Here is a 25874-nt window from a genome sequence, read left to right as displayed (position 1 = left end):
CAGCAAGAAGAAATGCTTTATAGCCAGAAGGAGGAAACACTTTATTTTCTTACATGGAAACCCCAAATAATTCTTCAAGTAACGTATGTAAACTTCGTTTCTTCTTGACTGAAACGTTATTTATTTAGCTCTTAATTTATTTATTTATTTATTTATTTATTTATTTGGTGTATGGCTGTGGCTCCGAAATAATTGGTTGTATTTAATATGAGGCTGCCTTTTTATAACATACTTCGCTTTAACACACCAAAAAATTATGAATTATTGTTACATTAAATTATGTATCGGTATTATATAATATACGGTAGATTCTTCATTCAAAACAACACTACTACAACTGTTGCTTAAAAACTGCACCATACGAAACAATCCAACGGCTTGGTGCGTTGTCGCTCTACTTAAAGTAGGTGATACTAAAACAAACTACACCGCTCCTTTACTTGCATAACGGTATTAGCGAAGGAAGCGGAGACACCGATTCATGTTGCGCGAGCAACTTCTCCGCTCCTACCGCTCCTTTCCCAGCACTATCAGAAGCGTACACCACCAATTACCACTATGCTCATAGGCAATCTAGAATACAAGTTGGCCATTGCGCTTCATTATTGTTGTCAAATATGTGTTTGCAGTTTCGATATGTCGATTGTCAATCTATTAATCAATCAATCACTATTGATCTGCAGTTAGGGCAGTAGTCCAGGTGGCAGATTGCCTACCGTTGTTTACCTGGCCTTTTCTTAAATGATTGCAGAGAAATTGGAAACTTATTGAACATCTCCCTTGATAAGTTACTCCAATTACATGTTACAAATTTCATGCTTGGTCCGTATTGAAACGTGCAAATACAATTGTATTGAATAGGTTGATCCTAATAAATTTTAGTAATATTTTAAAACTGAAGTTATTCCAGTCCCTAACTCCGTTTGCTATAAACAAATATTTTCCCCAATTTGTACTCTTGACTTCCAACTTTATCTCTCCTACTTTTAAAGACGCCACTCAAAGTTATCTACTAGTGTCATTCCACGCCATCCCTCCACTGATACATCGGAACATACCACATAATCAAGCAGCTTGTCTCCTTTCTCCCAAGTTTTCCCTGCCCAAACTTTGTAACTTTGCATGTTATAATTGATATTATGATTTTGCCATTGTTGCACTCACAGCCCGTACTTATAGACATGATATAGACTTTTGCGCACGGCATAATCCCAAAAGTCTTTATCATGTCAATATTATAATTGAAGTTTTGAAAGACTCATTTCTTTGAAGAAACTTATCTTCCTTTCATCCGATACCAGACTTACAAACCATACGTGGCGGTGTCACATAGTTGCGTATCGGAAGACTGTGTATTACATTTATGTGGCACTTCTCAATTCGTGTCGATTGCTGCGCCAAGTGATACGATGGCATCATCTTTCACTTGACGAATGCAGTAGTGGTAGGGCAATGTATGTTATAAGTCACTGGCGTCAGCATATTTCAGCTGAGTCAGCACCCGAGGTCAATGACTCCAGCAAAGTTCATTGATCCTATGACGTCGTGAACACGTGATCCGTGATGTCATCAGCTCGTGGGCTTGTTTTTAAACAAAAGCACGTGCTTTTGACAGCTGTTACCTTGAAAGAACCTAACCCAACTTTTTTGGACAAGAGATCGTCGCTAACCTCACTGCTGCCATCTTGACATTTCCCAACATTACTTTTCTGTGAACAGGTCAAGTGGCTATCCTCACTGCAGCCATCTTGACAGGTGTTTGGCGCGGAATTTTAAACGTGGCTAACCTCACTCCTGGTATCATAACCACATGGGCGCGGAATTTGAACATCTGTCACCTTGACGGAACCTAACCTCACTTTCCTGCATAAGGGAACGTCGCTGAACTCACTGCTGCTACCTTGACAGACTCAAACCATACCGCTGCCATCTTAACAACATGGGGCGCGGAATTTAAACAACTGTCAAGATGACAGCTGCCAACTTGACAGGTCCTAACCACATGCACTAGTTGGTGCGTATTTTGAACAGGTGCCCGTCGCGACGTCCCCTTCCCCGACACTGCCTTAGAGGGTGCCTAACCTCAGAGGATTATAGTTTTAAAGCTAGCCGCCCTTCTCGACATGACCCTTCCCGACACTATCTTGGAGAGGGCCTAAGAGGTCAGCTCAATGCATTATGTCTCCATCCGACAGTTACGAACAAGTCTAAACTTGTATAACCTTGACGACGTGACTTATGCTTAAGGCTGTACGTCCCCCATCCGACAGACTGTCTGCGACGGGACTGAGCACCTGCGATACTAAGATTATTCTGCTTTTAACATGCAGCGATGACGTCGACATGATTATGCATGTTTAGACTTGTCCGTTATCAAAGTCACTCTCTAAAAAAACAAGGCTTTACATATAGTATGAGTGTGAATTATGCCTTAGTCTCTGAGATACTGTGATAAAGAGTAGACCAATTTATTCCATCATGACAAGAATATTTGATGTACAAGGCTTCACCATACATACATACATACATTGTATTTACTTCTAAATTTACATTTACTACTTCTGTTCTAAATTTGGTAACTTACCCATCCACACGATGTATTGTAATTCATTACTATTAGTGGTTGGCTCATAAAAATTATTGTGTCGGAAAACATCACGACACGTTAAAACTTGTGCGTCAAAATTATCCACGGAATCCCTCTTGGAACATTTTCCGGTGCTGTTTCGTTTTGACTGTTCGAGTGGCGCCATGCATCTTGCACCTACGCGATCAATGCGTGTGTTTGTGTGTTTAGGCCTGCAAAATTGTTTTTGGTCTCGTAGAACAATATTCTGTGCTCTCACATATTTCAGCTGTAGACATTTTTGCGCGATTTTACATCCATGCAACTATATCTGATGAGCAAGAATATGTGTGATAATTATAATTGTTTACTGCACTTTGTACTTGTATGATAAGGTTGCTGTCAACTTATGTGATGTGTGGTGGAGCGCTGGCCACGTTACATCTTCTTCTGGTCACACTTAACGTGTTTATCTACTGGCATATGGTGAAGCTCTGCTATTCTTCAACTAAGTAAGACTATTCCATGTTTACTGTATTTAAAATGTTGGACTGTCATCTTCTGTAATCAACGTGTGAAGATTTGATTTGGATATTGAAATTGTACCATGTAATCTTCTATCCAACGTCTCAACTTTTCGCCTCCCCGTGTTTTGGCTTTCGGAGGGGAGAATCTGTGACATGAATTAAAGCTAACCTCATTTATTTGACATAGGTATTTGTGTGTGGGGAATTCATCTACCATTGTTTGAATTGCCGTTAATTTATGTGACTGAACTATGCCTATTTCAATGTGTAATCTGCTATTGATACGTCAGTAGCTTCGATATTTCTCATTCGCTCAGTAAGCTAGTTGATTTGCGTGCGCAGGCGCACTATTCCCTTGAACAAAGCGATGTGCTTCTTGCTCGCTGCAAACGAGTCATTTGGTAGCCAAGCGCCATTATGGACGCTATTACTAACCGTGTTCTGTGGAAGATGCGATGGGGAGTTGGTGGAATGGAGCGCGATACCCCTGGCTGATAGCCATGTAAACCAAGGCATTTGCCTTAGTTGGAGTATGTTTAGTGTTTTAATATTCTTATTTACCGTTCTTTAATATATAAGTGACTGGAATATCTGAGTGAGCGTGCTTCATTGCAAAATGACCTACCAACGTAAGCTATAGGATTATATTAAATTGGACACCCAAGGATGTAAGTACAAGTATCCTTTTAATTGTTTCAAAACTGTTCTTGTTATTTGGAGAAGAAGAGGCTGAGTAACACGCTATCATTGACATTCATATTGTGGGAAATTTCGGCAACGCTGTCAGAATTGTATCAAGCCAACCTCGCAATTGTAATTCGAAATTACGCCTACTTTTTCAAGGACCCGTCGGTGACGGTTTATTCATTAAGTTAAGTGGGATTTCTTCATCCTCAAGATTTTAAAATATAACATGTTTGTTAAATTCAATATTCCAATTGTAATTGATAATGGGGTAATTCTGGAACTCGGTATATGCGCGGATGAGAGGCAAATTTCTCCATTCATTTTATTTCATTGAGGTTGTCGTTGTGATACCTTTTCTGTTCCTTAAAGTTATTGAGGTTATTATTATTAATTTTGGTTAATGGATTTCTTTCTATATTTCCCGTTCAGGGTTGTGGTCTCTATAGCACTGTTATCACTGTATTGGATGATGCTGTGTGCTAGTATAATTTTCGTGATGGGATCATTCTTTAACTCCTTACTGGGATGGTTTATTTCCTGTCTTATTCGCACATTACCGTATTCCAGGACCTCCTGAAAATTAAATTCAGTCACCGGCATTTTAATCCACTTTTAATAGTTTGTTGGAGGAAATGACTGTCACAGACAAAATACTTACCAATGACAATATTTAACATGGGTGGGAGAAGCCCACTCCAAAAGTAGATTCATCAAAAGGCCGGGAAGAAGTACCCACCTAAAGCTTTAACCCTCCTTACCATGTCATGTGAAATGAGCCACACCATTAAAGTCAAAATATATTAATGAACACATTCATACCTACACATGCAATTAAAATTCTACTACGTAAATGAAAAGAAATATCTTGTCAATTAAAATTAATATTGTGAAACAATTGAAACCAGAAATTGAAATATTTCCTAGAACAAGATAAAAATTGAGGGTTGAGGTACCTCAAAACAACCTTAAATATATCATTAATATATTATTATTATCACTATTATTATTGGAGTGTGTACAGTGTCCGGAACCTCAGAATTAGAACAGGCCTTGGTTTACTAGGCAAGGAATATTGTTAAATAAAAATGAATTTTGGTACTTGATATGCACAATCAACTGGCAATATTAAAAAACTGACCAGCACAATTAATTCAATAAATAGATTCCATATTTAACTGACTAGCTAGCAGAATAAATAACAGCCATTAAGCACAATTCCATCTATGAGTAATATTCAAAGACAGTCATCTATTTTTCAACAACAAGATACGGCAGAGAAAAAGAAAATCATCATCAAACAAACTCGTAACCAGGCAACCGGCCATGATAATAGGCAAGGCAATAAGCTTAAAGAAATCTAGCCTTGCGGCCATTGATAATTTTGAGGTTTCGTTTACATTAGGGAAGAATACCACGAAATGCAAATGTGAACTTTTAGGCCTACACGCATCATGCGATGTTCACATAACACCTTTAATAATCTTAGCCTCGAACTAGAACCATGATATAGCTTTTAAAACTTAAAAGAAGGGATGATTATTTAATTAAAGTTATCATTTTAGCATATTTTAAGGATTCTAAAATTGCGAATTACAGATGTGGCATATCTGCCGATCACACGGCCACTGGAATCAGTTCCACACATAAATTTTAACTCATAGCATACAAAAAGGTTACATATTTACCTTGAGGTTCGGACCACAACACTACCTGATTAAAAATGGAAATTGAATGAAATAGTTTACCACATGGGCACGTGAAACGGATGAAAAGATTTGCAATTAAGGAAAGGTAATATTCTTGGTAAATCAAACAACAACGGCTAGTGCTGACTTGAAGAAAGCATCATGGAAACACGAAAAGCCATAGGGTTTTTTTTATCCAGGATCAAAAATCCTTCTTGCACACATTCATATCTTCGCACAACCCAATTTGCTTTCGATTCGAAAACAATCTTGCTCGACTACAGAGGTCAAAATTCATTTGTCCAGTTCAGCTGTCTTACTGTCGGAGTTCCGACTGGCAGCTGCGTGGAGCGCCACCAACTGGCTGAGTCTTTATTAACGAGGAACGCCAACAGGCTTCGCAACGATGCACACTCGTTTCTATTCATAATTTGACACGAATCTCAATTTACCTGCGAAAGGAGCTAAAGTTCCTTAATAATGTCTCCATGAGAAATTTAAAATTCTATTCATTATTATTGTAATATCGTGGTTGTAGGGAACTGATATTTGTTTCTCCCATTCCTTAAAGATACCTACGTTTACGCTCCTCAGACTATTCATGTCCGTGTTTTCCTTTTTTCTTCCATTATGAAGTGTCATTTATCTTATCTCTCTCTATGCTACAAATGTGTGGGCCTTGCCTGTTGTTTGATGATTTTATGTTAGCTCGGCTTGGGAAGCTGTAGACTTCATCGTGTGTACCACTGTTCAGTTAACTGTGGACTTTCAATATCGTTTCCCTTCGTAATTTTTAACTAATTTGGGAAATATTTTTATTTGGATATTTTTGGATTTTTGCAATTCTCTTGTCTCTTTATTTAATTATTTATGTTTGGAAAATTTGGATTGCGACCTTCGGTTTTAAAATTGTGCGTGTTACCATGTTTCTGGGATGATTGAAATGTTTATGAAAAACTGGCCAGTGGTGTATTTAATTCTTAACATGCGGATCCGTCTTAATATTTGTCACTTATTGATTCTGATGTGAGCTGCAGACTACACTTATTTCTCTGTACTGTAAGAGTTACTTTACTTTGTAATGTGAGTGGGTTTTCACAATTTTAATTTTTTTAAATAAGAAATTTGTCTCTTATTTGAATTCATTAATTTAATAAGAAATACTTGCTTTTGGGGGTATAAGTTCTCCGACTTGCTTATTTTATTACATCGTAAGGATTATTTTACATTGTTATCTGAGTGTGGAATCATAATTTTATTTATGTAAAAAACTGAGTATTTAATGCATAATTAAAAGGGTTGATTTTATCATTAAATTATTTGCTCTGTATTTTGTTTATTTTTCAATATATTGCAGAAAATTTTAAATCTTACTTAAGTATCATTCATATTTTTCTTTTCCTAATTTTTAAGTAAATTTTTATTTTGGCTTTTATTTAGTAGTTAGCGATATTGACATGGCCACCCCTCAAGTAGTAAGCTAAGATCCTGTCATCTTATCTTTTAGGTTCTGGGTTCTCCACGTCGGAACGTTTAATGCTGCAGCCCCCAAAGGTAAGTATTTTGCGTCTTGTGCTCATTTTGTCATTTCATGTGTGTTTATTGTTGTGTATAGGCTTGGTCGTTGCAGAGGGTTTTGGAACAGAAGCAGCAATCCAGAAAGGATTGAGGGAAAGCTGCAGTTTGTCACATTCCTTTTCCATGTTTACATAGAACAGACAGTATAAGATATCAAAGAGGAATTACGAAAGGGATTCACAATCCAACGAGTGGAAATCAAGACCTTAAGATTTGCCGATGATATTGTTATTCTATCTCAGACTGCACAAAATCTCGAGATGCTGCTGATTGTTGTGGACGAAGTCTTGGTTAAGTAGTACAAGATGAATATAAATAAGTCCAAAACAAAAAGTAATGCAATGGATTCGAACGAAGGCACGTGATGCAGGAAATATTAGATTAGGAAATGAAGTCTTAAAGGAAGTAGATGAATATTGTTACTTGGGTAGTAAAATAACTAACAATGGCAGAAGTAAGGAGGACATAAAATGCAGACTAGAACAAGCAAGGCAGAGCTTTCTTAAGAAAGGACATTTGCTCACTTTAAACATTGATGTAGGAATTAGAAAGATGTTTCTGAAGACCTTCATCTGGAGCGTGGCATTGCATGGAAGTGAAAAATTGACGATAACTAGCTCAGAAAGAAAGAGAATCGAAGCTTTTTCAAATGGAGTGTTACAGAAGAATGCTGAAAGATGGATGAATCGTATCACAAATAAAGAGATACTGAATCGAATTGGTGAGAGATCTATTAGGGTAAATTTGACGAGAACAAGGAACAGAATGACAGGACACATCTCAAGACTACCAGGAATCATTCAGTTGGTTGTTGAAGGAAGTTTAGGCGGTAAGAACGTTAGGGGTAGTCGAAAGTAAGAATATGACAAGCAGATAAGTGCAGATGTTTGATACAATAGTTACGTAGAAATGAAAAGGTTAGCAAAAGAGAGGGTGGCATGTAGAGCTTCATTTAACCAGTCTGACTGATGACTAAGAAAACATTAAAAATAGCACCCAGCATGAGGTGTTTAAGTATTTGATTTGATAATTTTTAGTCAATGGCGATGTTTATTAATGATTATGTTACTAACGTATATTATAGTATACCCAATTTCCACTCTTCAATATACTTCCTACCACATCCATTACGACAATGTGGGCGCTATCCAAAAATCGCAAACATGTGTGGTCGAATATCAGATTAGGTTCAATTATTACCACATTGAACAAAATGATGTGGACGTGTCTAAAAACCGCTGTCTTTTAACACGCAACTAAGATTTCTCTAACTAAGTGCATATTGAACTCAGACATCTGGCCAAAGCGTTTACACACATCGATCTCAACAAAGTGGGAGAGATGCAATATATCTTGTTTTCGAAGAATGGAATAGGTAATAAAACTACTTATCCCACTGATCAAATGAATGTAGACGCACCCCAGTATCCGTCAGCGTATGTTGTCGAAGAACTGCCTTTTAGAAAACTTCTTCGCAGAGTCATTACCAGAACGGGGACTCTCACTAGTATGGATAACCAGATGTTGCTAGTCGCCTTGTCTGGACGCTCACGATGAAATATCTTAGAAAACTTTTTTCCAAAATAATGTGGTCGCTGACCAGTATGTGTAAGAAGGTGAAACTTAAGATGTGAATCCTGGGAAAACATCTGACCACATTGTTTGCAAACATGTGCACGCTCACGAGTATGTGCTTAATAAGACTTGACTTTAAAGTAAACTTAGAAGGACATTGATCACAGAAATATAGACGCTCACCAATATCTATAAGAAGGTGACGCTGAAGACTCGTCTTCTCAGAAAATGTCTTACCACATTGTCTACAAAAAAAAGGGCGCTAATCAGTATGTGTAAGAAGGTGACGCCGAAGATATGACTTCTGAGGAAACCTCTTACCACACTGATTACAGGAAAAAGGACGTTCATCAGTATGTGTAAGATGGTGATGCCGAAGAAATGACTTCCGAGAAAACCTCTTACCACATTGTATACAAGAATATGGCTGCTCACTAGTATGTATAAGAAGGTGATTATTGAGATTGGACTTGTGAGAAAACCTCTTACCACACTGTTTACAGGAAAATGGACGTTCACCTGTATGTGTAAAAAGATGACACTTGAGAACGGACTTTTGAGAAAACCTCTTACCGCACTGTTTACAGGAATATAGACGCTCACCAGTATGTGTAAAAAGGTGCCTGTTGAGATTGGACTTGTGAGAAAATCTCTTACCACACAGTTTACAGGAAAATGGACGTTCACCTGTATGTGTAAAAAGGTGTCTCTTGAGATTGGACATGTGAGTAAACCTCGTACCACATTGTTTACAAGCATGTAGACGCTCACCAGTATGTGTAATCACATGTATCCGAAGACTTGACTTTTCAGTAAAATTAGAAGCGCATTGATCACAAGAATATGGACGCTCACCAGTATGCATAAGAAGGTGACGCTGAAGACGGGTCTTCTCAGAGAATGTCTTACCACATTGTTTACAGGCATTTGGATGCTCTCCAGTATGTGTACGAAGGTGACGCTTAAGATTCCACTTCTGGGAAAAGCTCGCATCACATTGTTTACAACAATGGGGACGCTCACCAGTATGTGCAAACTGGTGTTTTCGAAGACTTGACTTTTCAGTAAAATTAGAACCACATTGTTCACAGGAATATGGACGCTCACCAGTATGTATAAGAAGGTGACGCCGAAGATTTGACTTCTGAGAAAACCTCTTACCACATTGTATACAAGAATATGGCTGCTCACCAGCATGTGTAAGAAGGTGACTACTAAGATGTGATTTGTGAGAAAACTTCAGGCCACATTGTTTACAAGAATACGGACGCACACTGGTATGTGTAGCAATGTGATGCCGAAGGCGCGATTTCCGAGAAAACTTAGAACCACATTCATTACAACATAGTTCCCATTCGCTATTGGGATGAATTGGACTTTGATCAGACTCACGGAACATGTGTGGGTTGCATTCATTACAAGTGGACAAAATGCACAGCACCTTACTTCCTTCTTTCGTTATCTTGCACCTACTGTTACACGTACCCACTGGACCTCCAGTAATTAATGGAACATTCCCAAACCTAGAAAACGGAAAAATAGGTTATAAATTTTACAATTAAGATGACAAAATCAAATACAATAATCAGAAGCAAACGCAATATATGTACCAAGATTGCTTCTTATCACATAACATAGCAGACCAAATCTCAATAATTTCAGATAAAGGCTCAAACACATAAGCCCATATAATTTCTAATTGCCAAATAGAATATACGATAAGTCTGCACTTAACCACAGCACAGACAAACTATTCAAGAGGGTCCTATATGGAAGCAATTATTGTGAGAATGCTTCCCTTAGTGATTTCCTTACCTGCATTCTCAACTTCATTTTAACTGAGACTCAGCACATTTAAGATGCCAAATAATAACTAATAATTTAATGGCTTCATCCTTAGTGAGATTATATGTTGTCAGGATCTCTCTATCATCTACTGGACATTGGCAAGGGCTTCTGGCCAATTTGACATCCAATTTCTGAGATAAACATGTTTCTGACTGAAGTCCCTCAGTTACTTCATCTGAGCTAATACCTGTCAACAATTCAAGGTTAAAATAAGAATATGCAGTAGAGTGAGATTCTTTGTGTTCGTCAGCAAGCTGAACTAGAAATTTCGGAGCAAGAAAGAGGGCAGAACTCATAACAGTAGTACAGTGGTAGTTCTCTTCATCACAGGATTCACAGCACACAATATTCCGAAGACTCCTGTGGTCGGGTTGTATTAACACAAATTTGTATATCTTAGGAACATCAGCTGAATGAGTAACAAGATGGGTTATGAATCTTAAAACAATAGACAGGAAGTCAGGCTAAAATTCAGGGTAAGCCATTTACAAAGGGTTCAAAACTATCCCATTTCAAGATTCACAACTTCTGTCAAACTCAACAGTTAGGTTGGTTATCATGCTAGAAACTTTGAGTACACAATGATGGGGCATATGTATGCTTGATGAGTTAGAAGTCATGAGGGGTATATTTTCCATGTGTCCCGTTTCACTGTATTCATGCATGAAAATTACATTACGTTACATTACATTACCTGGCATTACCTAGCAAACTTATTTTCAGTGTGTTCAAGCATTTTAACAGCATTATGCTTAAACTGAGGTACAGGTGACGACACTTCAGAACGAATAGGAAATTTGCCATTAAACCTGCCAGAATCATCCATTTCATCATTGTTCAAAAAACGTTCTTCACATGCCCTTTCTTCAGGAGTAAGGAATGGTTTAAGGCGTTCTTCAAGCTTCCAAAACATCTGCATTTTTGTGTAAAGGGAATCGAGATTTATTAGCCTGGCACACCGAACTTTGGCGTTATTCTTAACATAAAAATCAGGGATGGTGCCTGACAATCCCCAACCAAATTTGGTCATCTAACAAAGTGCGATAACCTTCCTTATGCAAGGTATTAGAAGACAAAATATCATAACAGACTTCAACTCTTCGCAAGATATAAGAGGAAGAACGCTGCTTAAATGTTCTATCACTTAAAACGACATCACGAACAATATACGAACTGGAAAAATCAATTTGTTGTGCAGGAATTTGGCTTGCGGTGTATTCACAACTGCACAGTTCAACTTCAATGTAAAATTTGACACATTAGAGAACGAAACAAGGTTGCATGTGGATCATCCAGGCGATACATCAGTATTGCCTATACCAAATACAGGTAGCCAACAAACCTTAGTACACATGCCAAGCTTCGAAACAAATCTACAACGCACTAAGAATAAATGACTCCCCCAGTCCAATAAATTCTTCAATTAGTACAATCTCTCCTGAACAGTTCTTCACTGCTATACATGCTGTGGTTAACTAAATATTTGGGGGCTGGCACAACTGCAGAACTTCTAACAGGTATATCATTAGTGGGAATTGTTTGGTCTTTACAAACCAATAAGGTGTGGGGTCCATTTACCGGGGACACTTGTGTCGCTTACACTGTTTAAATATATGAGAAGCAAAAAATTTAGATACCAAAGGTTACTTTCCCTCACAAACTTGCAGTGATAACTAATGTTTGTTTGAAATTTCTACAATCAGAATTGCTATGTTTATCAAGTTTTCAACACTCACCGTTAAAGGAAATACTCTTGTTGGTACTGTGTAATAAAATCTAAAACAACTGACAATGACAAAAGGGCCATGAATTACAGAAAATTAGTGGAGCCAATTCAAAATGCCTTATTTTTGGAGATAATGCTTGTTGTCCACAAGGGACCAAAATCCATGCACTGAACTTTGCAATAGTATTAATTACTGGTAAAGTAGAACCATGGCCTTCCTCCTATAGTGGTAAAAATCACACATGTCGTACTCACGGCGTTCCTCTCATGGTGGTACTAATCACAGGTAATATAGACACAGGGCATGCCATACATAATGGCACCCCTCAAATGTAACACAGACTGATGGTGTTCCTCACATAGTGGGACTAAACACGGTCACCGACTAGATCAATGATGATGATGATCATAATTCTTGTTCAAAGGGGCTTACCCGCTAGGTAACCAGACCCTATTGGTAGGAGGTGCAACAAAATGAAACAATAATTAAAACATCAACATGTATTCATCGACAAGATTCTAAAGTAAATGATGGTGAAAAATTAGCATGAATTAAAAATAATCAGTGGATCCAAATGGCAATGCTTTAATGACTTCACTATGCAGGGTAGGATTAAAAAGAACTTTAGGATAAAACATACAACTTAGCTTGGAGTCCCAATGCTCAATGCTGCATCAGCCTGTTTGCATCCCGGAGTCAGCATGCTTTCCTCCTCCAAAGAGCGAGTTTGCTACATGTTTTTAGGTCCTATAGCCAAGAACATCCACCCGAAGGATGATAAGTTCGAATCCGCACGTAAGAAGATAGTTTTAAAGTGGTTTCACATTTTCATACTTAGCTGGTTAACATGTCACTGTACTGTGAAACTCCTACTCCTCAAAGATGTAGTAGCGCTTAACCTCTTCCTTATTGACAGAGTACTGTATGACCTCTTCCTACCTAGTACTCATTTCTGTTACAAAATTGAGAAAACCTCAGATTTATCTCTCAGACCTCTTAACAGACAACCAAACATAAACCTTCATGGAATAGACCTAAATGAATTGCTGTTAAAATTTATACTTCATCAATTCACATTAAAATAAATGCCCTCCTCACCACCACCATTAAGGAACAAAAGCTGAATCTCCGCGTTCTGAGATAGAGATTTGAACCCCAAAAACTACAACAAAAACTCCACTCATATACACTTAAAAACGGGTATTGATATAATCGTTTTACAGAGAATCGGTTCATCATGAGATTCGACTATAGAGTAGTGTCACTATTATAATTAAACTTATGGTTTAATGGTCCACCTTTTCAATCCTATATTATGCAATGTGTATAGACTATATAGTATTGGAAAGGTGGACCACTACAACATAAGTTTAATTATTACTGTGACGACAATTCAATACGGATCAAAAACAACTAACTTATATCCTATGATATTGAGTAGCATGGCAAAGTAACTATGAGCTGCGACATAACAACTTCAACAGAAACCAACAGACAGCACTATCAGTTAGAAATATACCATCTGCGGGAAAAGCTTCTTCTATGGTATCCGGAAATTCTACACCATCACCACCACCATGAGGACAACAAATTGCGATGGAGAGGAATGCAGGGAAGCAGGCTAGGAGGCTGGAAGACAGTGATTCTCCAATCCCAAATAATTGCACGTAGCTTGCTATTGCTCAAGAGGAATAAATCCCGTTTGTATTGACGGGCGGAACACACCCCCCACTCTCAATCAGGCGGCACATCACATCTCAACATCAGGGTGATATTCTTTTTGCTAGTTGCTTTACATCGCACCGACATAGATAGGTCTTATGGCGATGATGAGACAGGAAAGGGCTAGGAGTGGGAAGGAAGCGGCCATGGCCTTAATTAAGGTACAGCCCCAGCATTTGCCTGGTGTGAAAATGGGATACCACGGAAAACCATTTTCAGGGCTGCCGACAGTGGCGTTCGAACCTACTATCTCCCGAATACTGGATACTGGCCGCACTTAAACGACTGCAGCTATCGAGCTCGGTGGGAGAGTGATATTCTAGCGCAGTTCCATTTACCAGCTGCGAACCGATCGAAGATATTACCGCCAGTAAATATCAGGAGCTAAGCAGAGGCAGCAAAAAACCTGCACTGCTCACACAAAGTACAACGCAGTGGCACAACAACAAACACTGGTCTGCCTGTCCCAATCTACACAGTGAAGATGAGAAATCTGTACCAGGATAAAAACCACTCGCTCCAAATCTACAATATAATCACCAAGATTCTGCCCAATGCCATACGAGATTATCTCCTAGAAATTCAGCACAGCAAAGATGGGTAGCCCATCAAAATTTCTAAAAATATTTATACAGTGCAAGTCAACAAAATAGGACTGGCACATTTTGGACACATGCTACAGCACAGAACCAGGCTCAACAATGCGGCACAACTAACCGCCTTTGCGTCCAGCCCCCACCTGGTCAGCTGTGGTACATGGGGTTCATAGCAGCCACACGGAGGATGTTATCACGTTCAGAAACAGGGACATCAAACATTCCGGGCCATTCGGATCCGGAATTCTAACGGACAAACCTCACTGATGCGTATCCTGTCCCGGGTTAGGGCAACAATGAACCAGCCTCTGAAGGATGGTTTGCTGATCTACGTGAAGCGACATCATGTGGAAGCCTCTTGGTCATCTTGAACATAGTGCAGACACTGCGATTGCTGCGAATTATATGATCATCCTATTACTGCTCACTTCAAAATGTGCGATTCGTAGTGGACAACACACCTCCAGTGCTTGCACGAGAAGGGGATCACTTGCAGCTAAGATCATCCACCTTTCTCGGTTAAATGTAAGGGTAAACCTTAACCTTCTCCCACTCAGCCGGAAAAAGTGTTACCTATAACACCAATTGACATCCCTGCCCCTCCCTTCCCTTCCACTCTTCCCCTCCTTGCACTGAGACCATTCTGAAAACCATCACTATGGAGCTCCAAAATATTGTTCCATTCCAATGTCCTGATGTTCTGTATCAGATCCAGCTAGCGGTGCGATTGATCTTCCAGACTCACCTTGGCGGAACTTTCTCGGCGACGTGAATGCACTGTGCATTATTTCTACCTGATCCTAGTCCACTGTTCTAGTAAATGAATGTTTATTACACTAATGTGTGTTCTTTAAGGGTCAAGTGACTGCTGCCCCAATAGATGTCACGGAGGGGTAGCAATTAGTATTCACAAATCCATCCCTTAAGAACAACATGATCATTCCTTAAACGAATATCTATCTGAAAACTTAGAGATAGAAATCACTGTTGGAACTCAAATAATAGCTTTAGAAATAATATTTATATACCTCTTGGCTATTCCCCACCACAGAAAATTGTACAAAATACTGATCTAAATACAGTACTTACATCACGATCACAGATTTTAAAATTACTTCATATACACAAAAACTACAAGCTATTTACGATCAACTGTTACATAATATACTTACAGTTCTCTTCCCCAACCCGCTCTAAATCAGATACGAGCCCTGTATTTCTGATCCTCTGTCTTAACCTAGCAATGAACCGTGCCATCACCATACTACATTCAATGGGAAGTGACGATGTCCCTGCCTTATAAACCATAAAAATGTACTACCAAACCCATAGCAACATAACCAACATCCTCAGTCATACCTATTGGGTAGCATACAAACAATATCAGACATAATATGCAATACTGAACTACCTAATTCACAACATTAATTACATGATAAAGTTAAGGAATTAGAATCCCCGCTAACTATTGGCAACCGACTCCACACTCCTCACCACACCTCCCGTCTACACAAACTTCCCCTGCCTCCCTAAGCACTCCAAATATTAAAATATTCCCATGAACATTACAAGGCACACCTTCGGAACTGTGACCCAAATATTCAGGAAGAGAAGAGTTCGAACCTAATTCTACTCTTCCTGAAACCTGATGAAAAAATTAAAAAATGATGAATGCCAATTTTTTCATGTTAGAATTACAAACGCGCAAGGAAGAGTAGAACAAGGTTCGAACTCTTCCCTTCCTGAATATATGGGTCACAGGTTCGAAGGTGTGCCTTGTAATGTTCATGGGAATATTTTAATATTTGGAGTGCTTAGGGAGGCAGGGGAATCAAGCATGGTTTCAAAGACCTTCATATGACTATAGTATTTTCTCTGGAACCATCTGAGTTAAGACCGTCGAATGTTACACTTATACGAACAAGTTATTCTTCACATGAAGGACATATATTTTGCAATTTTATTTTAACAAGACAAAATCATAAACATTTTGTGACTTATATGCTTTTTTCAATGTTTGTATTTTGTTCAAGTGTATCACTGGCTGATGATGACAGGTAATCAGTGTCGAAACTAGTACCACCCTTTAATGAACCACATGCGGTATAATTCACATCAATGAATTAGTATTGAAAAGGGTGGACACAAAATCTCGACTCCCTCCATCTCATACCTCAGTAATACGCAAGTTTCTGTCCCCAGCACTCCACATATGACCATGTCTTTCATATCTCTGTATCCATCATAAATATTTACCCAATGAAATATGCACAGCCCTTACCTGTCTTGATGTTGAGAATGCCTTTCAAAGGAATGATATATAAATTCCATCATCTTCGAGTTCCAAAGAAAATCCCAATTTCCTAGCGAAAACCAATGTCCAAAACAAATTTATCTACAACTCTCCAATTAAGGCATGAGTACCACAAAGTTCCCACTGTCACCACATTTGTGTGTCCTGTTTTGTAACAATATTACCCAACAGATATCCCCACTTTCATTGTGTCAGTTTGCTGAACACACAGCACTACTGGCTGTGGAATCCAATAACTGATCCTTGCAATCCCGTCTTCAAACCAATTTAAATGAACTCGAACAATGGCTCAATCTCTGACAAATCAAGATTAATGTCAGCAAATAATAATAAATGTAGATGCCGTCCCACTAACACCCTTTCTAACCTTAAATAATCAACCCCTTGCTGTAACGACCTCACTAACCTACCGAGGTATAACGTTTCAAAATAATTTTCAATGGGATGTACATTTGGACCAAATTTATAAAGAGGCATCCCACAAGATACAGATCCTCCCTTGGCTGTCAGGTCAAACCTGAGGATTAAAAGGCGTACAAATCACACCTCCTAACAAGCACCACTTCCCACTTCCGAGTCAGACCATAGATACATTTAAACTCAAAAGGGAATTATGGACATATACAGATCGCTCACCTCTGGGGGAGGTTCTCATTGTTAATTTTTTCCTCAGAAATTATGTCAACTTGGCTTAGTCACATGAAGAAGAATTCATTAATAATTTTATGTCATCAATTGTATACTGAAACTTAAAATATATATAAATGTATCTAAGTAAAGATATAAAATATATTTAACATTGTTTCACTTCGAGAAAAACAATGTTTTCTTTTCTGTTATTATATTTGTAGTGATTCAATACTTTGACAAGAAAATTATTTTTATTTCCTACAACGTGTTTTACACAAGCAGAAGAAAAGTTTTTAATTTAATTCCATAAAACATGTGAAATTAGCACACAACCATAACTGAAACAAATATCTGTAAATGTAATTGGCCAAAGAGTCCATTTGTTAGAATGATGGCTCGCTCCTGTAGTGGGGAAAAGGAAATAACTATTAAACTAAGAAGATTGGTTCATCTCTCCTTGCCTCTCTCTGCCTTTAGGAAAATATCTACCATGAAACAAGCCACCCGGGGTTATATTTGCAAGGATTGAGGAATAACCTTCCTCTGGGGGTACAGCAAGACTTCCATAAGATGTCATGTAGTGCAATTTTTTGCTGCAAACACTGTAAATAATAATATTCTTAATGCAAATGGAAATACACTTGATCTTATAATTACGAATATTAACACATTAACAGTATACAGAGATGAGTGCCCCTTCGTTAAGAAGGATAGTTATCATCCTGCAATTGTAGTCACACTAATATTAAACAGAGAGCGTAACCACATTTCACAACAACCTAAACAATCTAAGTGGTTATTTGACGTAGGAGGGGTTAATTTCTTTCATATGTATAAAATGTTTGAGAAAATGGATTGGTCTAAGATTGTAGAATTTGCAAATGCTGACCAGGCTGTTGAGTGCTTTTTTGCTCAGGTACACTCTGTATTTTCATAAAACGGTACCAATGAAGAATTTTCACACAAAGATAAAATATCCTCCATGGTTTTTTAATTAGAAATTCAAGAGACATCACTAACATGTATGTACTCACCTTATTGTTCAACAGTATTGTCCAATCAAAACTTGAGTATTCATGTATAATTTGGTCTCCATGACATAAATATTATCAAAATCAAGTTGAAAGAGTGCAGAAACGCTTTTAAAGATATCTTTATTCTAAAAATATTAGAAATTCCCTTTTAGAAATTATGTTTCAAAATAATTTTTGTTGAATGAATTTAAATACGTATCGCTAGCCAGTGGGTGTGTAACAGCTCATCAAATTTATCTCTCTAAGATTGTTAATGCATTAATTGACGACAATAGTATGCTTCACGAGTTATGCTTTAAAGTTAGAAAAAATCATTTAAGATTTTGGCAATTGTTCATAACTCCAGTCTCCGAAACTGTATTTTCTAAGCTCTCCATTTATCAATATGTGTGAAACACAATAACATAATTAATACATATCATATAGATCTTGACTTTGTGTATGAATGTGACACATATGTAAATATATTAAAAGAATTGACTCATCAAAGTGATTTGTTAATATGTATAATATTTAAATTATTTGGTTATAGTTTATTTGTTAAATGTAGTAACAGACTTCTGTATAATTTATGTTAAGCTGTTTCATCCATTTCATCATCTCATTTCATATTTCATATTTTCTTCTTTTTGGTATTTCTGTGCGATTTGTGTCAAATAATTGGTAAAAGCTACCTATAATTGGAGTGTGTGTCTGTTGGTGGCACATTTAATAAATAAATATAATGCTACTTTTAAAGTTCACTTCTGACTATCATTCTTAGATCAGCCTTTTACGCTGATGGCAGTAGAGCGCTCACCTCCTATTTTAGTCTACACAGACGTGAAAGGCTGCAATGTTACAACATCACCTCTGTCCAGTGATCCACAGATCAGCACTTTAGGCTGATGACAGGGGAGCGCTAACTTCCAAAGTTAGTCTACACAGACTTGATAGGTATCTTTCAACATATATTTAAATTCTGAAGCCAAAACTTTAATCTCTAGGTGATGTAAACATTATGGTATGCAATTAGAAGTCTCTAAATTTCAAATCTATGAGCTCAAAAATTTAAAATCAACAAGTGAGTGACTCCGTGGTCGCTCAGTTCTGAAATTGACGTCCATTACGTCCATATAAGCAATCCAAATATGTTATGCCTTACCCATATCCCTAGTCCCAAATAAACAATGTATACACACTATCATGTACAGAACTACATGTTCAACTCTGATTCCCTCAGGTTGCCTCCCGTTATGTCCCTATGAGTATTAAACGTTACACCATGTCTGTATTCCCATTAGCAAATGTGTAGCCACTATCTTGTTCGAAGTCCAGCACCAAGTCAAATCAAATCAAAATCTCTTTATTTGCTAATGAGGTGTCTACCTCAGTGGCAAATGGTACACTAAAATACATTATTGTCAAGCACTAAATTTTAAATTAACAGGAGACGAAGAAAATTTTCCTAGAATACAATATTATATAATTTACTCTAATAATTTTTTCTATTAAACACACACATCATCCTTAATAAATTGATATTGTTTACAAAATTCTACTTATAATATCTTACAAACATAGTCAACTCATATACAGTACGGTATGTGAAATTACTTCTAATAATACTATACAACTGGTATAAGATTAAAATTAACACTGAATTTATTTACATATTTATATTTTACCCATTTTGGAACCTAAGTAGCATAACGACCTGCTGCGTCTTAACCAGAGCCCCTTTTGCCACCACTTTTCAGAGTTCCTGAAGGGCCTTCACAGCTACCGTAGCGGTCCCAGGGTCCTCGAAGTCCCCACTGTACTTCACCCCTACAGGCAGTCCCCTACTTGGGCTGTCCAAACTCCTTAGACCAGGGGATGGAATTAATTTAATCACACACATTTATTATTTACAATACCTGCACTGGTCGAATGCCCTCTAACATTTAATTTATTATCTGTGTTGTTGTTTATTCTCTTCTTGAATATCTGTACAGATTTTGGAAAAGGATCAAATACTACCCCTGGTAAACTGTTCCACTCCTTCACGCCCTTCCCAATGAAAGAAAATTTACCCCAATCGCTTCTGCTAAAATTCCTTCTAATTTTGTACTTGTGGTCAGTTCTACCAATATAATTATTTTCCAACCGAAGCCTCTCACGGATATCTCCCCATGCTTCTTCTCCTGTATAGGCTCTATATAATCCTATAAGTCTAGTTTTCTTCCTTCTCTTACTTAAAGTTTCCCACCCAAGTTCCTTTAACATTTCTGATACACTACTCTTTCTCCTGAAATCCCCTGTTACAAACCTTGCTGCTTTCCTCTGCACATCATCTAGTTCTTTTATTAGGTATTCTTGGTGAGGATCCCAAACACTGTTTGCATATTCCAATAATGGACGAACCATACTTAAGTAACTTTTTTCTTTTAATTCTTTGTTGCATCCTTTAAGTAGTCTCATTATGACATGTAACGATCTGTATGCTTTCCCAACAATGTCATCAACATGACCCTTCCAGTGCAAATTACTTTCAAATCTCACACCTAAGTATTTGCACTTGCCATCTCTTGGGATAACTACCTCATCCAAAGTATATTCAAATTCAGTTTTAAAGCTCCTGTTTGTAAATGTTGTAACAGTTGATTTGCCTCCATTAATCTTCATATTATTTTCTTCAACCCATTCTTGGATACTGTCAAGGTCCCTTTGTAATTCTGAACAATCCTCAATGTTATTTATTTCCCTATAAACAATTATGTCATCTGCATACAATCTTATTTTCGATGTTATATTGTTCCCTAAATCATTTGCATATATTAAGAAAAGTAATGGACCGATTATACTACCCTGTGCAATTCCCTTCCAGACCTTCTCTTCCTGTGATATATTATTTCCTACTTTGACTTTCTGAACCCTTGAATTTAGAAATGTTCTTATCCAACGTATAACCCTTACATCCAATCCTATTCCCTCCAATTTCTTTAATAATATTCCATGTTCCACTCTATCAAAGGCTTTGGAAAGATCTATGGCTATGCAATCTAACTGGCCTCCTGAATCTAACTGATCTGATATGTCCTGCTGAAATCCCACCAGTTGTGCCTCGCAAGAAAATTTCTTTCTAAATCCATACTGGCTCCTCATGAACCAATTTTTATCATCACATATCCCTCTGATGTACTTTGCTATTAAACTCTCCAGTATTTTACAAACTATACTGGTCAGGCTGATTGGTCTGTAGTTCTCTGGTTTCCTTTTATCACCCTTTCCTTTATAAATTGGTACTGTTATAGATTCCTTCCATTCCTTTGGTATTACACTATTATTTATGACATAGTCAAAGAGAAATTTTAAATAAGGCACTATAAACCACCCCATTGTCTTTAATACCTCCCCAGTAATTTGATCACTTCCTGCTGCTTTTCCTTGCTGAAGCAGTTGGATTTCTCTGAAAATATCTTCATCTGTGAATGAGAAGCTTCTTGTTTCCCTCTGTGTCTCTCCCTCTCTACCTTCTGTTACGGTTTCCAAGTCCTGACAATCTTCTACTGAATCTCGGAATTCCCTACTAAAGAGGTTTGCTTTCTCAGTATCTGTTAAATAGTGTTCACCCTCTTCTCCCACCATTGTAGGAATTTGGATTCCTTTTCCTTTTTGATTCCTAATATATGAATACAGCTTTTTCCATTTCCCTTTGTGGTCATGACCCTCTTGAAGAATGCCATTCATATAATTCTCTTTTGCTTCCTTTTTCACTCTATTCAGTTCCCTCATTAGCTGTTTTCTACTTTCTCTACTCTCCCTACCTTCTTTGATTTTCCTGTTTACTATTCTACATTTTCTTTTTAATTTTCTTATTTCCCTTGTGTAATAAACAGGGTCTGAGGTCATTTTACCCTTCTTAACAGGTACAAATCTCTTCTCTCCTTCCCAAATGATTCCTTTAAATTTAGCCCAAAGTGTATCCACATTATTCCCTTCACTTATCCAACAACTGAATTGTGATTTAAGGTAAGTCCCAAATTCATCAACTTTAGTTTTTCTGTATAATTTCTTATCTTTTGTGACCCTCTTATTAAGCATTTTTGGTAGAAGTCCTACATCCATTATTACAGCCTTATGGTCACCTATTCCTTCAATTACCTCAGTTTTATCAACAATTTCCCATGGTTTAACCAAGAATACATCTAGCAAGTTATTGAGACAAGTTGGTTCTTGTACTACTTGTGTAAATCCTTCCTCCCAAATTAACTTATTTGCCAGTTTCTATTCATGGGCTTCACTTGCAGCTCCATTCCATTCAACTTCAGGCAAGTTTAGATCTCCTCCAATTATTACCGTATCATTATTGTTTTTATGAGTATAATCTATTATTTTCTCAAATATTTCCATGTCTCTTTCCTCTCTTCCAGGCCTATATGTTCCTATAATTCCCACCTCCTTCATATTATCACAAACTAATTTTATCCCTAATATTTCATCCCTTTCATCAGTAAACCATTCATGCGAACAATAAGTTTCCTTCACCAGAATAAATACCCCTCCTCCCTTTTTACCTCCTCGGTCTCTACGATAGACTGTATACCCTTCTGGAAATACTTCTGCATTACCCACCCCTTCTCTCAACCACGATTCCACTCCTATCACCACATCCGTCTCATAAGATTCCATCAATGTACCAAATTTTAATTGTTTATTTACTACACTCTGACAGTTTACCAAGAGCAATCTCAGACCTCCTTCCTCCCTAAAACTTGACTGTTGCAATTGGGTAACGTTTGACTCATGAGTTGAGAACTTCCCTGGAACCCAGATCCTTGTACATAGATCTTGATTTAAGTGTCTGGGTTTTCTGGCAAGTTTCCCTGTATGTGCCAGTTTAGTGGTATGGGTTTTCTTAAGTACAGATTAGTTTGCAAATCTCAAAGATCACCCTCCAATCTTTCCCCTCTATGAGTAAAGCATATGTATTAAGCCTTACACCATGTGCCTGGTCTCATTAGTACAATGTGTAGCCGAAATTTTGTTCCAAGGTCCGCTCCACGGGAGCTAATGCTTCTGCACATTGCCTATGCAGTGGCCTCCACGGTATGCACTAGCCTTGCATCTTGGTAGGTGTGTTAAGTACCAACTGATGTGCCCAACTTAGCACATGAGAGCGAAACGCAGGCAACCAAGAATGAGTTAGGTCGAAAATTTATAATGTCCAATAGCGGACTATTATATAGGTATTATAAATTTACTCATTCAGGACAAATATTCATGTTCCCTATGGGAATCAACATCTATATCATCTGATGGCCAGGCAGGCATCAATTTTTGGAAGTGAGACATAGTGTCTCATTGTGCATTGGCACTGCTGGTGGCTTCAATTAGCCTATGCAGTGGCCTCCACGGTATGCCTTAGCCTTGCATCTTGGTAGGTGTGTAAAGTACCAACTGATAAGCCCAACTTAGCACACGGTGGCGAAACGTAGGCAACCAAGAATGAGTTAGCTGGAAAATTTATAATGTCCAATAAGGGACCTTTATATTGGTGCCAACTAGGCGGCCCGCTGATCACAGGCTGTTTTACTTTAATGTTGTGCAATTTTCTCACAAACCATGATCAAACCAACAATTTTAGACCATGAGTGAAGTACAGGAGACAGAATTCGAGAATTATATGTATGGGCCTGTGCTGCCTTGAACCCAAGATATTGGGATATTGAGGACTTCACCCCACGTCTTGTCTGCAGAGAGAGCTACTCAACATATAAATAGCAAATTCCATATTGTTGAGGTTTATGGGTGTAAAATCTAATTAAGCTCAACGGTACTTACTTGTCTTCTTCTTTGACACAAGCGACCAGCTGACCTACTGTGTGTTCGTCTACACTTATTTCATTCTTAACATCACTGGAAGGCTGTAATGAACAAATATACAAAACAAAGTAAGAAATGTAGAGTAAACAGATATCTAGAGTAAATGATTATAAATAGACATGACAGCTGACAAAATAAACTGCATAATTGCACAATAACAATATCAATTTATTCTCCCAATGTAAAAAGGAAACAAGCAAACAAGTATTAAGTCAAAATTATATGAAGAACAAGAATAAAAGGAACTCATAAAAGATAAAGAGGACAGCACTGGAAGAGGGAGCAAAAGAAAAAGAAAAACTTGAAGGACAACAATAATGTCTGCAATTTTTTCTTCTCTTCCTACAACTTCCTGTCATCGTGTTCATCGTATTATGTGTCCTTAAATGACTGGTCACTTGTTTCTTTCTTGTGTTCCTGCAGACGACTCGGATTGTCAGAAAGACATACATTGGATCTTAATATGAGAAAGGTCTACCTCTTGCCTAGCATGTTCAATTTTGTACAACAAATAGTTAGTTGTTGAACTTTTCATTGACTATAGAAAATCTGAAGGCTTTATTAATACAGACTTACAACATTTACATTCAGATTTTAAAGGATAATGATGGCCGTGTTCTCTACGGATAGCAAGTACACCGCATTCTCGGAAGCCACAGAATTGATTCTCGGACAAGTCAGAGATTATTATCACACTCTGACGGCTAGTTGCTGGTCCAGTCAGGCTGTATGAGAAAAAAGAAGTTGTTATTTGATAGAGAGAGAGTCCATAGTCTAAAAAGCCAAGAATAAAGGCCAAGAAAATTTGTCTTGCTCACCACACACCGACTTATAAACTGCAGGCCATCAGGCTGAGCAGGGGTCGCTTGACAGGGTAATGTCCATCAGAGCTGTAGAGCCACAGGTTTTGGTTTGGTCTTAAAAGGACTCTGTTCAGAGAGTTTTAAACTACCTTGTATGTTTTCTAGACATGACCCGAAATGCCTAACATTTTTAAAAAAAATATCATTCAAGTGAAGTAGCCTACACTTGACTTTATATGCAATGTTAGATTAATGTTATCTCTCGGGTTTTTTGAAAGAGAGAAACCGTACGCTTTGCTTCCTCGCAAGTGAACCTTCCTCTGTTCTAACAAAGGTGAAAGGACTCAATTTAGTTAAATGTCATTGATTATTTCATCAATAGAACAATATTTAAATGAATTCATCAATCTAAACCTTACTAATGGCAGTTGAAGGATCATAACTAATGACGTATATTTTGAAACTAACAACCAGCAAAACAGAAGAAACTCCCATTGTCCTGTATAGCAAATGTTGCAAAAAAGTCAAAGATCCAAAGCACATGGATAATACTTCCCTGGAAAATCACAAGGCTCAATTCATCTCAGATGAGTCTCTTCAGGATCGGCTGCATCTACGGATATGCCACGAAGCACATGTATGTAGAATTATATTGACTTTAATGTAAAATTTTATATCGGAAAGGCAAACCCGTTTCTTCACAACAACAAAGCTTTAAACAACAATCTATATTAA

The sequence above is a fragment of the Anabrus simplex genome, chromosome 10 (genome assembly GCF_040414725.1).
Source record: "Anabrus simplex isolate iqAnaSimp1 chromosome 10, ASM4041472v1, whole genome shotgun sequence".
Lineage (NCBI taxonomy): Eukaryota > Metazoa > Arthropoda > Insecta > Orthoptera > Tettigoniidae > Anabrus > Anabrus simplex.
Note: the sequence above shows the minus strand (reverse complement) of the source record.